The sequence below is a fragment of the Mobula hypostoma genome, chromosome 16, assembly GCF_963921235.1.
Source record: "Mobula hypostoma chromosome 16, sMobHyp1.1, whole genome shotgun sequence".
NCBI classification, from domain to species: Eukaryota; Metazoa; Chordata; class Chondrichthyes; order Myliobatiformes; family Myliobatidae; genus Mobula; species Mobula hypostoma.
The window spans coordinates 22469430-22480754 of NC_086112.1; the positions used below are offsets into that span (position 1 = coordinate 22469430).

An 11325-nucleotide genomic window follows, 5' to 3' on the forward strand; every position below is an offset into this window, starting at 1 on the left:
AATTATAAAATAAAACACAATGAGTAACAATGAATCAACTTGCATGCAGTACAATGTTAAAGATCTCCACAAAATCTTATTAAATGTAGCTGAATTAAGGCAGGTCGACTCATCGTTTCTGACTGATGCTGCCTGACCTGCTGAGTTCATCCAGCGTACTGAAAGTGTTGCTTTGATCTTTTACAGCATCTGCAGATTATTTTGCGTTTATAATCAACATTTCCAACTCAAAACTTATTGTATCACCTAATGGGTAACATGGGGATTTAGAAAGTAGTTTCATAAAAAGTGATGTGGAAAATACTACATAAAAGCAAAAATTACACGTGCAATTGACAATATTGTCTACACAAGAGTCAGAATATTCAAGAGAACCCAAAGCTATGCTCGCAGCTATTTTGCAAGATGCAGTTCGACACTTTTCATGAAATTTGGTAAAGGAACCCAACTCTAATGGAGAACCCCCTCAAACTTCCTGTACCTGGTTGATTCTTCTCTATTGATTTCAGTGAATGAACACCAATGGATACAAGTTACTACACTTCTTTTAGCAAGGTGTAATCAAAGAAGATTTTTAAAAATATATGCTTCAATAGCTTTACTAGGCTAAGAATTTTGGCATGTTACTAAAAGAAATTTGGAGCTTTTGATAAATTTGATCACAAAAACAGTTTAATAAAACACTTAACTTTTTGATGGTTGAGTCTCAATCTCCTGCCTAAAAAAGTCACCCATCGTTAAACTGAGTAAGAGTCCGCTGACGTGCAGGGCCTTGTTGCAGTGGATCAAGCTGGCGCCAAAGCACACTGACCATTGAGCATAAATTCTAGATTTATGTTGAAAGAAAGTTTATTTGTGATAACATGAACAACTGCTTTTTGTTCGCTCTCCAGGTACAAGTAACTAAACTTGCTCTTCAGTCCTACACATCCAAATACAGTAAAATCAATAATCCATTATGTTCTGCGTTTAAGTGCTCCTGGACGATTAGATTTTCTGCATTTATTTCCTTTGACAACCAAGCACTTGGTAAAACCTAAATTTTTTTAGTTAATCAGATGTGTTTAAAAGAACGGAAGAGCCTGGAAATTGTGGTACCCATGCAGGAAGAGGGAGTACAAGAACTCTGACCTTGCTGAGTCTGAAGAGAGCAGAGCATATGGTACCTGGTGAATAAATTGCCAAACTGTTGTGATATCTTCACAGGCAGATAGTGGATTACTGGAGATCTACTGTGGTTTAACTTTTATTGTGATAGTATTCATTGCTATATTTAGAACCATCTATTACAATGACACATATTTCAGTAAGGATGAGTAGTAGATCAATAGCTTTGTGTAGCTCACATTTTAACTAATCCAATGAATGGGAAAGCCATCCATATTTTCCAGAATCTCAGGATGTACCTTTATTATCAGGAAGCAGTGCTGTGCTATGGGGATAGATTGGAAGGTAATTTTTTTTTTTAAATGCATAGTTAATGTATGATCCAATCCCCTGCACACTTCAAGTGCATAAATTGACCAAAACCTTGTCTGTCACAGATGACGAAAGTTGGCTCTAGATTGAAATTGATATCAGATGAATACATTCCCAACCATCCTGAAGATTAACTTCACTCCACTGGGAAAGTGGGAAACATGGTAGAGGCCGAGTATAAAACTGCTATGAGAGAGACTGAGAAAAACAAAGTAATGACACACTTTGCTTTAACCAGATTATACTGGATCTGAGGTGGATTGTTCAAAGTAATGGCTTGCACCCCTATATTGAGATGTAATAGAAGATATAAATTTCTGAGGGCAATCAATTTTAAGAGTTCTTTCAACCGACAGGCGGAAAAGCTCCATTCTATGGTCGTTATCCCTGACATTCAGTTCTAACGTCAAAAAAGTCCACATATAGTTATTGATGCTGCTCCCAGGCTCTTACAAGTTGCTGCACAGTGCCTATTGTCCTTCTAGCTGGATGAAATTCAAACTGCAATCAGTGGGTGAGCTCTCTGGCCATTGAGGCAATTAAGTAGGACCCGTGGCAGACGGTACGAACAGCCACAATCAATCAGATTAATTTCCTTTCTAGAAAAAGCATGAACTAACTACGGCAGGTACCTCAAACTACGGCCAACATCATTTCAGCAAATTCCTCCAAACCCAGTGGCAGGATAAGTAAACCTGTATTACCATCTTCTAAATGAAAAATTGGAAGTATGTTGGAAATATAAAATAAAACCAGCAACTGTTTCTTTCCACAAATGCTGCCCAATGTGCTCAGTACTTCCAGAGGAAGAAATGGGCTGCTGGAGGAAATCAGTACATCACGTACAATCTGTACAGGGAAAGGTACAACTGGCATTTTACGCCAAGACCCTACATGCAGACAGAAAATACAAGAGAGATATACAGTACAAAGAGAAAGCTGGAGTGGAAGTGATCCAATCAATTACTTGGAACCCATTTTGCAAACCTAGATTTCCTTCAGATGTTCCCAATAATTTTAGATCTACTTCGTCACTTTCTATTCCTTAGCCCATCTATTTGAAAATAGGAATCTCACAGTTCAAACCAATAAACTTTTCTCACCAATGCCTCTTAGCAGTTTAAATCAATCACATCTCGTCTAAGTAACAACCTTTCTTCTGCAACTCCAATAAATTCAACTTTGAGTCTCGTCACCCAACTCCGTTTCACAAAAACCTCAAACTGCAAAGAATGCTTTTCAGCTAATTGTGCTTTAACCAGTTATCTGAAACAGCTTGCTCTCTATTTTTTGTTCCCCTTAACCAAACCCTTCTTAACCTTCTCTAGCATTATACAAAAGATAACTTTTCTAATTGTACTTCAGAACTAAGAGTTATGACAATCTCTGTACGTCTTTGGTGTTACTTGTAAAACAGGTGCCCAAATAAACAGAATAATTATTTGGAGACACAAAAGATGCAGTCATTGGAAAGCAGGTTCCTTGGATCTTTGATGGAGCCAAGCAGGAAGGCCTGGATTTGAAAAGACTTAGGATGATTTCCTAACGTTTAGTGTTTTTTTTTAAAAGCTCCTGAGGCTTTCAGTTTGTTTTCATGTTTAACTACAAAAATTTTGTGTCATTTGCAAGCTTTGAAATGCTACTACTACACAAGAGTTGTATCATATGCCCTAAGTGACTAGTGAAGAACACCAGTTTAATTTCAAGACATTAACATGAATCACAATATTGAATCAAAAACTCTACATTAATATTTCAAGTTGCCTTATCTATTATATATAACTCACTTCACCAGTCTTCAATACATTAATGCCTACTAAATCTACATGGTATTCCAAATATAGCACTATAATCATAACAATTACAACCAAATAACCTCAAAACTGTCCTGAGGCATTTACTGAATCATTCATAATTACTCCAGATTAATTTCCATAACTTATAATGGCAAATTGACATTGCTAATACTTTTCACATCTTAACCATCATCTTATGAAAATTTTAACGTATATATTCAGAAATATAGGCTCCAACAAAATTGAGAGTGTATTTCAGGTTAGCGATTTAATGATGTAGTAAACAAGTGATTTCCTTACTTTATTTTTATAAACTAGAAAATAGATTTTTTTCCTATGTTCAGAGCAGACATAACAGCAGTATTGTAGATTCAGCATGATGGTAAATAATAATGATACTTTGCTTACAAAGAATTCTATTTGGACATGAATTACAAAAGTCAGAATGACAATGTGGCATATTGGCCTCAATGGTATTTATTTCCAAATGTAATATTTGTATTATACTCTTCTTCCAGACTTATGAAGACATGTCAGGATTTGACATTTTAATCATCTACATTAATGTCAAGTAAAAACAACACTCATTTTGATGCCAACATCATTCCAACTTTTACTGTACTACCTATTTCAGTTTAACATTGGCATCATTCGCATATGCGTAAACTTTCTGGAAGTTAAGTCACAGAAAGGCAGAAAGGTATATGCTATTTCCCATATGTCAACAACCAAGAGATTAATGTCCCCCCCCCCCAGTGAAAAGGAACAATAAAACAAGACATTCCTTAGCTCACAATAAAGGAAAACTTGCCAAAGGTTTAAGAAAAAATATTAATGGTGGAGTGGAGTTTGTCCTGGAAAGTGTATCTACAACCAGAAATTAGAGTCTGAAATAAGATTTGGCCATTCAAAACAGAGGCGAGAAGATACTTCTTCATCCAGACTGGGAGGCAGTGAGGTTAGTGCGGGGAAGTAGAGCAAATCTTGTTGAATAGTGGGCCAGGAACAAGCAGCTGAGTGCCCTATTTTTGCCTTTTCTTATGTTCTTAGGTTCAAAGCAAAGCACTTATGGAAACATTAACCTTAAAAAAAAACTGGAGATCTGAAATAACAGAAACTGCTGGAAGCACTTGGCAGGTCATGTTATTTATGTGAAAGGAGAAACAGGTGTGACCTGACTTGAATATTTCCAGCATCTGCTGTTCTTTTCGATTTATATATAAATCTTTCTCCTTCAACTTTTCCCTCACAAAAATACAATACTATCAGGTAATAAGCAGTACACATTATAAATAGAGGAATTATCTCAGTCTCCTTAGGCGTCTAGGAATGCTGGCTCCTACAAAGGTGATTTGACATTGAACTCAAATCTGTCCTTTTAAAAACACAAAGCCTGATGGAGCAGAGCAGAAATCTAACTGCATTACTGCCCTTGGGAAGGAACAGCTTACAATACAGTAAAGGTAAATATGGCAGCAGACAGAAGTCAAAACATAACATCCCTAAATGATTTACAAGTAATTAAATAATTTTTGAAGCTCTGCCTCTTTTAAATTGACAGACAAGACGCCAATGGGCACAGAACATATTACCTCACTGAGGCACAGCTTACCCTTACAAAACCTCATTTACCTTTTAAACATTTTTCTCATAAGCTTATTTAAATACGTTGAGAACATTCAAAAATATTTATGTACCAAAACATTTAAAATACTACAGCCAGAGATCCCAAGTTGGGGAAATTAAAACAAAGCCAGACAACACATCCAAGGTACCACCTGACTTCAAGGTTTGAACCAAATTATGTAACAAATTTATTACAAGATATCCGCACATTGGTTTTGGCTGGAGATCAACTTGTCCCCGATGTTTTGTGTCCTATATAATGCCATGAACCTTACTCGATAGAAATAACCCAACCTCATAACCAGCTAAATAAAAAAGTAAAATGAATTTCATCAGAAAGGTTCCAAAGTTCTATTTGCTTTTTCGGGCAACATCGCCTCAGCGTATCCGGGTCACGCAAAACTCAATTGGAATCGCCATTGAGACACGGCGGCCATGATCAAATTGAACAGCTATCCTGTCACTGCACAGATCTTCAAAGCAACACAATTCGGTGCAGTCGCAAGCCATTTGCGCTCATCTAAAATACGTACAGAAATAGAAACCTGTATTTTTCCACGACTGAAGTTTTATATTATGCGACACATTCCTTAGGCTCTGCTGGTAGGGGTCCAGAAGCTGAGAATAGACTAGGAATAAGTCAGATTTCTGGAATTCTGAGCATGTTACAGCGGATCATTTTTGCAGTTGTTGCGGCTCATTTAGCTATTTGGAGCAAGCATTCAATAGTAACGACAGCGGACAACCAGTTACCCTCCCCGTCCTTGTCTCCTCTTCCTGGATATCCAAGTAGCGTCACTCTTTCAGCAGAGAAAAACACTGCGCGAGACCCGCAATAAATAATCACGTCACTGAGGAAACACCAGCCAATCAGCGCCCACCCCACAACGGACCCGGACTGGGAGAGGGAAAGTAAGATGGGGATGGAGGGAAATAGTTTGGTCGCAATAGGCAAGGTGATGAATTGTGGCTGGGAGAGATTGACTAACGGGGGGGTGGGGGAGGAAAGTCAAATGAAGAGGATAATAAAAAAGCATGGAAATGGGGAGAGAGCAACTAATAGAAGTTAGGGAAAATATCGATTTCACGAGGGAATGTCACAACACAAAGTAAAGGGTGGAGGAGTATGGATAAGGTAGATAGTCATAGTCTTTTCATCAAAGTTGAGGTGTTGAAAATTAGAAGGATAGCTACATGAAACGAGGGGAGATTTAAAAGATCTGAGGTAACGTCTTCGCACAGAAGGTACTAAGAACCTCAAATGAATTGTCTCACTCTACAGCTGTTGTCATGAAGAAGGGTCTGGGCCTTAGACGTCAATTGTTCATTTCCATGGATGCTGCCTGAACTGCTGAGTTCCAACAGCATTTTGTGTGTTTCCTGCTGATGAGATTATTAACTGCCTGTCCAAACCTTGCTCTCCTTTTCTTATTATTCTATCTTTCCTATAACCTTTATCTTTTTTTGTAACCTCTTCCTTTATTACTCTTTCTCCTTGTTTCTCCCATTTTGTGGATGAGTCATATTTCAGTATATTACATCTGCACGTTTTGCCAATTTACTTGCATGCTTATTTCCTACCATAGTCCCTTTACACATCCTCTTCACTCTTCGACTCCACCTAGTTTTGTATCATCAGCAACTCTGGAAATATGATACGTGGTCTCTTCATCCAAATAGTTGATATAGATTGCGAATAGCTAGGGCCCAAGAAATGGTGCCAGAAGTATCTCATTTGTCATAGCATGCCAACCAGAGAATTCTTATTCCCCATTCCTTGCTTTTAGTCTGTTAAACAAATTGTGATTAATGCCATTGTATTACCCACAAGTCCAGGTGCTAAGGTGTTGCTGACCTTATCAAATGCCTTCTAAAAATTTAAATTCAGGTTATGTACGCATCATCCAAAATTCCAAAATCTAAGAACCTCTGAAACATGAAAATTTTTAAGCGTTGTCATTACAAGGTGCTGGGAAAGTTCCCAGACCATGCCAAGGTCTCTGCACACCACAGACAGTTCTGAAAAGTGGCCTCACATATGTAATGAACAGAAATTAATAAAAAATAGAAAGTCACTGCATAAAATGAAAAATGAAGATTTTGATTATATTCTGAAAGAGTGGATTTGTCAGCATTGAAGTGAACATATACCAATTAATGGTATGCCGATCATGAGACAAGTAAAGATCTATCATGACAAACTGAAAATTGAAGGTAGTTGTGAAAATTCACCAGGCTGGTTGCAGAAATTTAAGAAAAGACACAGCATTAAATTTTTAAAGATTTCTGGTGATAAAGTGTCTGTTGATTACGAAGCAGCAGAGAAATTCATTGATGAGTTTGCCAAGATTGTCGCTGATGAAGATCTAACACACTCGTCTGCAGCATCAGTACAGATGTGATAAACAAGAGTAAGACAAAGATTACTTACCAGTAGCATATCAATTCAGAGTTGGAAATGATGGCAATCACCAGCTATTATTAAATCCCATTATATGTATTTTCTAAAATCCAAAACACTTCTGGCCCCAAACGTTTCGGATCAGGGGTACTCAACCTGTACATGATATCCACTGAACAACAGGAATTCTGCAGATGCTGGAAATTAAAGCAACATACATCAAAGTTGCTGGTGAACGCAGCAGGCCAAGCAGCATCTATAGGAAGAGGTGCAGTCGACGTTTCAGGCCGAGACCCTTTGTCAGGACTAACTGAAGGAAGAGTGAGTAAGGGATTTGAAAGTTGGAGGGGGAGGGGGAGATCCAAAATGATAGGAGAAGACAGGAGGGGGAGGGATAGAGCCGAGAGCTGGACAGGTGATAGGCAAAAGGGGATACGAGAGGATCATGGGACAGGAGGTCCGGGAAGAAAGATAAGGGGGGTGACCCAGAGGATGGGCAAGAGGTATATTCAGAGGGACAGAGGGAGAAAAAGGAGAGCGAGAGAAAGAATGTGTGCATAAAAATGAGTAACAGATGGGGTACGAGGGGGAGGTGGGGCCTAAGCGGAAACCGCTAAGGCCCCACCTCCCCCTCGTACCCCATCTGTTACTCATTTTTATGCACACATTCTTTCTCTCGCTCTCCTTTTTCTCCCTCTGTCCCTCTGAATATACCTCTTGCCCATCCTCTGGGTCACCCCCCTTATCTTTCTTCCCGGACCTCCTGTCCCATGATCCTCTCGTATCCCCTTTTGCCTATCACCTGTCCAGCTCTCGGCTCTATCCCTCCCCCTCCTGTCTTCTCCTATCATTTTGGATCTCCCCCTCCCCCTCCAACTTTCAAATCCCTTACTCACTCTTCCTTCAGTTAGTCCTGACAAAGGGTCTCGGCCTGAAACGTCGACTGCACCTCTTCCTATAGATGCTGCTTGGCCTGCTGCGTTCACCTGCAACTTTGATGTATGTTGCATGATATCCACTGACTCTGTTTTCTTTTCTACACGGCATGCTCCAATAGATTAGACAAACAAACTTCAGCTTACAGTTTCACGCCAATTCTGCTTTGCAATTTTATAAGTATGCTCTTTGTGCGTCTTTCATTGCATCTTTCTGTATTTTCCTTACTATGTCTTTTACTCCTTCATCATTTCTTAAATAGTGAGGTCAGATACACCACCCTTCAATTTGCAATGATCATTCAAGAATCAATATTATTTTGAACAATAATAACGAAGGCCTCTTCTATCACTGTAGCTACTTCTTTCAAAAATCTGGGATGTAGATGATTGAGTCTTTGAGTTTTAGTAGCTTTCAGTCTCACAAACCTCCCTTGTACTTTCTATTTACTAATGCTAGTTTTCTTCACCTACTCATTCTCACTTGCTTTAACACAATGTGTCAATGATAAGGAAACCTGTTTTTTGCTCAAATTACTTGTGGGTCAAATATTGGCCAGACTACCAGTTTGGAAGCATAAATTGGGAACAGATGTTCTCTGGGAAATGTGGGGCAGAAATGTGGCAAATGTTTAGTGGATATTTGTGTGGTGTTCTACAGAGGTATGTTCCAATGAGACAGAGAAAAGATGGTTGGGTACAGGAACCATGGTGTACAAAGGCTGTTGAAAATCTAGTCAAGAAGAAAAGAAAAGCTGACAAAAGGTTCAAAAAACTAGGTAATGGCAGAGATCTAGAAGATTATAAGGCTAGCAGGGAGGAGCTTAAGAATGAAATTAGGAGAGCCAGAAGGGGCCATGAGAAGGTCTTGGCGAGCAGGATTAAAGGAAACCCCAAGGCATTCTACAAATATGTGAGGAATAAGAGGATAAGACATGAGAGAATAGGACCAATCAAGTGTGACAGTGAACAAGTATGGAACCGGAGGAGATATCAGACGAACTTAATGAATACTTTGCTTCAGTATTCACTATGGAAAAGGATCTTGGTGATTGTAGGGATGACTTACAGTGGCTTAAAAAGCTTGAGCATCTTGACATTAAGAAAAGGGAGGTACTGGAGCTTTTGGAAAGCATCAAGTTGGATAAGTCTCCAGGACCGGACGAGATGTACCCTAGGCTACTGTGGGAGACAAGGGAGGAGATTGCTGAGCCTCTGGTGATGATCTTTGCATCATCAATGGGGATAGGAGAGACCAGTAAGTCTTACTTCAGTGGTTGGTAAATTGATGAAAAAGATCATGAGAGGCAAGATTTACGAACATTTGGAGAGGCATAATATGACTAAAAATAGTCAACATGGTTTTGTCAAAGGCAGGTCATGTCTTACGAGCCTGATTGAATATTTTGAGGACATGATTAACCATATTGATGAAGGAAGAGCAGTAAATGTAGTGTATATGGATTTCAGCAAGGCATTTGATAAGGTACCCCATGCAAGGCTTATTGAGAAAGTAAGGAGGCATGGGATTCAAATTGACCTTGTTTTGTGGAACAGAATTGGCTTGACCACAGAAGGCAAAGAGTGGTTGTAGACGGGTCATATTCTGCATGGAGGTCAGTGACCAGTGGCGTGCCTCAGGGATCTGGTCTGGGAACCCTTCGCTTCGTGAGATTTTTATAAAGACCTGGATGAGGAAGTGGAGGGATGGGTTAGTAAATTTGCTGATGACACGAAGGTTAGGAGTGTTGTGGATAGTGTGGAGGGCTGTCAGAGGTTACAGCGGAACATTAATAGGATGCAAAATTGGGCTGAGAAGTGGCAGCTGGAGTTCAACCCAGATAAGTGTGAGGTGGTTCATTTTGGTAGGTCAAATATGATGGCAGAATATAGTATTAATGTTAAGACTATTGGCAGTGTGGAAGATCAGGGGGATCTTGGGGCCCAAGTCCACAGGACACTCAAAGCTGCTGCGCAGGTTGACTGTACGGTTAAGAAGGCATACGGTGCATTGGCCTTCATCAACCGTGGGATTGAGTTTAAGGGATGAGAGGTAATGTTACAGCTATATAGGACCCTGGTCAGACCCCACTTGGAGTACTGTGCTCAGTTCTGTTCACCTCACTATAGGAAGGATGTGGAAACTATAGAAAGGGTGCAAAGGAGATTTACAAGGATGTTGCCTGGATTGGGAAGCATGCCTTATGAGAATAGGTTGAGTGAACTCGGCCTTTTCTCCTTGGAGTGACAGATGATGAGAGGTGACCTGATAGAGGTATATAAGATGATGAGAGACATTGACCATGTGGATAGTCAGAGGCTTTTTCCCAGGGCTGAAATGGCTAGCACGAGAGGGCACAATTTTAAGGTACTTGGAAGGAGGTACAGAGGAGATGTCAGAGGTAAATTTTTTTCGCAGAGAGTGGTGAGTGCATGGAAGGAGCTGCCGGCGACAGTGGTGGAGATGGATACGATAGGGTCTTTTAAGAGACTCCTAGATAGGTACATGGAGCTTAGAAAAACAGAGGGCGATGGATAACCTTAGGTAATTTCTAAAGTTAGTACATATTTGGCACAGTATTGTGGGCTGAAGGGCCTGTATTGTGCTGTAGATTTTCCATGTTTCTATGTTTCTATCCTCCCTGAATTTTTTTAAGCAACCATAAATGTGTGAATTTGGCCCTGATTTCACATTTCATCAAAAAGATAGGATTCTTTTAATTCTTCTTGGAACAGCAATCTCTACTGATGCCTCTGTATCCTGGAATTAAAATCTTAAATCTAATTTAGATGCCAGACAGCTACTAGAGCTGACACTAGTACTTGAAGTTAACCGTGAATTCACAATCTTCTGAGAAAAATGTGCGGTACCTTTCCAAACTTGACAGCATTGTTCATATTAGTTGTCTAGAAGGGTCAGAGCCGTCTCTATTTCCTGAGGAGACTGAAGTCCTTTAACATCTGCCAGACGATGCTGAGGATGTTCTACGAGTCTGTGGTGGCCAGTGCGATCATGTTTGCTGTTGTGTGCTGGGGCAGCAGGCTGAGGGTAGCAGACACCAACAGAATCAACAAACTCATTCGTAAG

At 39.7% G+C, this 11325-nt stretch overlaps 1 protein-coding gene across 9 annotated transcripts in view; it reads right to left on the reverse strand.

The window, feature by feature from the left end:
* pja2 (praja ring finger ubiquitin ligase 2) overlaps nucleotides 1-5727 on the reverse strand; it is a 63176-nt gene extending 57449 nt beyond the window's left edge. For 7 of the 9 annotated variants that reach the window (XR_010020585.1, XM_063068638.1, XM_063068634.1 and 4 more), the window contains exon 1: nucleotides 5435-5715. The gene's annotated coding sequence lies outside the window, so the exon portion shown is untranslated. Of the gene's footprint in view, nucleotides 1-5434 lie in introns of all 9 variants that reach the window. The other 2 variants (XM_063068632.1, XM_063068630.1) reach the window with 2 other exon arrangements.
* Nucleotides 5728-11325: the final 5598 nt, after the last annotated feature.